The sequence below is a fragment of the Charadrius vociferus genome, unplaced genomic scaffold (assembly GCF_000708025.1).
Source record: "Charadrius vociferus isolate BGI_N301 unplaced genomic scaffold, ASM70802v2 scaffold329, whole genome shotgun sequence".
Taxonomy (NCBI): domain Eukaryota; kingdom Metazoa; phylum Chordata; class Aves; order Charadriiformes; family Charadriidae; genus Charadrius; species Charadrius vociferus.
In genome coordinates, this window is record NW_009649982.1 from 689156 (window position 1) to 691259 (window position 2104).

General features: G+C 38.6%; 1 protein-coding gene across 1 annotated transcript in view; it reads right to left on the reverse strand.

Annotated features, from left to right (window-relative positions):
- The window catches only part of TIPRL (TOR signaling pathway regulator), a 9871-nt gene that overhangs the window by 6773 nt on the left and 994 nt on the right, over positions 1–2104 (reverse strand). The gene's annotated exons all lie outside the window — the stretch shown is intronic.

Genomic DNA, 2104 nt, shown 5'->3' on the forward strand with positions numbered 1-2104 from the left:
AAGAACATTACGCTAACCAAACTGAAACAAAAATAGCAAATTTGTAGACCCGGAGAATAAGATACTATATCTTTCTCAGAGAAGGCAGACTAATGTTATGAACATTTCCATTTCATCACATGCAGGCGCCTTGACCTGCCAAGATCAACTCCAGCACAGAAAGGAGTTCTCAGCTATGGCAAATTTAATCCTTCACCTTCCCACAGAGGTTGCCGGCAGGATTTTTGTGATATGTGTTTGCCAGAAATAAAACTCCTACAGATGCTAATGATGTTCCCCAATCAATAAAAAAGGCAAAATGCCAAGAAAAATACATTATAAAAGGAAACTGACTAAAAGCACTGCAACTGGATAGTTCTTGACCCTTCAGATTTGAAGTGGAGGAATTGTTTTGGGGATCTCATGCTAAGTACCAAGACCTACAGATAAACAGCTAATTTTGGAATTCTCTTCCCAACCCTGCAAAATCCTCTGTTCTTTCAGGCTTGTGTTGTGGCTCTTGCAACTTTACTTTTCAGCCTTTTTCAACATGTTCTGAAAAACTGTGTGTCCCTCAAAAACATCTAAACAGATAAACGTAATTTCTGAAAATTACAGAGGTGACCATTTTGGTTTGGTTTTTGTTTGGGTTTTTTGTTTTTTTTTTTTTTTTTTTTTTCAATAGCTACAGTTAAAGAAACTGAATAGATCAGAAAATGAGTACAGGAGGCAATTTGGCTTCTAGACTGGCAGTTCAAGTCTCTCCCTTGTTTACAGATAATGAAGAGAGTTAACATCCTCCCGATCTTAAGAATAAAGATCTTCATTTTTAAGAGGTAGCATCCTACAAAATAAGTCCTCACAAACACACCATAAAAATGGGATACTCTAATAATAGCCCTCCTTCTCCTGCAGAACGCAGGTACAGCTTTAGATGGATCTTGAACTGCCATCACAGAAAAATTACTAAAACACAGGATGCAAGTTTTTTTATCTGTAACTGCAAAAACTAAAGGACCATTAGTCAGAAGCAGCTTGAGAAGATTATTTTAAGCATTGAACATGGGATAAAGATGGAGGAAGGAACATAGTTTTTCCTTGTTTTAAGGCAGATAAATAGTGTAAAAAAAATAGTATAATGCCATTATGTTAAAAAAAATAGCATTTTACTATGCTATATACTAAATTATAACAGCTTACTGTAATAAAAAAAACCCTCAAACATAACATTTCAAGATATGGGACTTTATCAAACAAATTACCATCAGAAAAGTTAAAAGCAACATGAATGAAGATGTTTTTAATAAGACTAACAAGATTTCCATGTGTGTATTCCAGAAACTGAAACCAGGAAGTATCTGTCAAATTGGCACTGAGTTCACCTATGGCACTACACAGCTGAACTGCTAAGTTCTACATGAGCAAATCTGACTTAAGCACTTGATGCTAACACAGGAGCATCTTCTCTAACAGTCTGACAGCAGTGGAAATTACTACTACAAGGAGACAGCAGATAATAAATTTTTAATGAAATCCACTATCTTAAAATAACCATTAGCACGAAATAGCTTATGACAGTCTGTGGACTACATTTAAAAGAACCTTAATCACTATTAAAAATTAATTAAGAAAAACAGGCTTCTAATTAGCAGGCTTCAGTTCACAGAGATCCAGATCTCCAAACCAGTTAGCAATCATTAAAAACAAAATTCTGGAAACCATCTGCAACCCAAATCGCCCCTGTTTCTCAAGCCAAATAATTGAGTTTACCTTCGTAAAAAGAGAGCGAACACCCCCCGTCATCCTCCCCCCTGAGCTACTGGAATAAACAGCGTCTCCCCTGCCCGGGAGACGTTATGTATTTCTGGCGCAAGGCGAGAAACCGCCCCAAACCCCCTTAAAAACAAAATTCTGGAAACCATCTGCAACCCAAATCGCCCCTGTTTCTCAAGCCAAATAATTGAGTTTACCTTCGTAAAAAGAGAGCGAACACCCCCCGTCATCCTCCCCCCTGAGCTACTGGAATAAACAGCGTCTCCCCTGCCCGGGAGACGTTATGTATTTCTGGCGCAAGGCGAGAAACCGCCCCAAACCCCCGGCCCTCAGGGAAGGGAGCTCCCAGCCC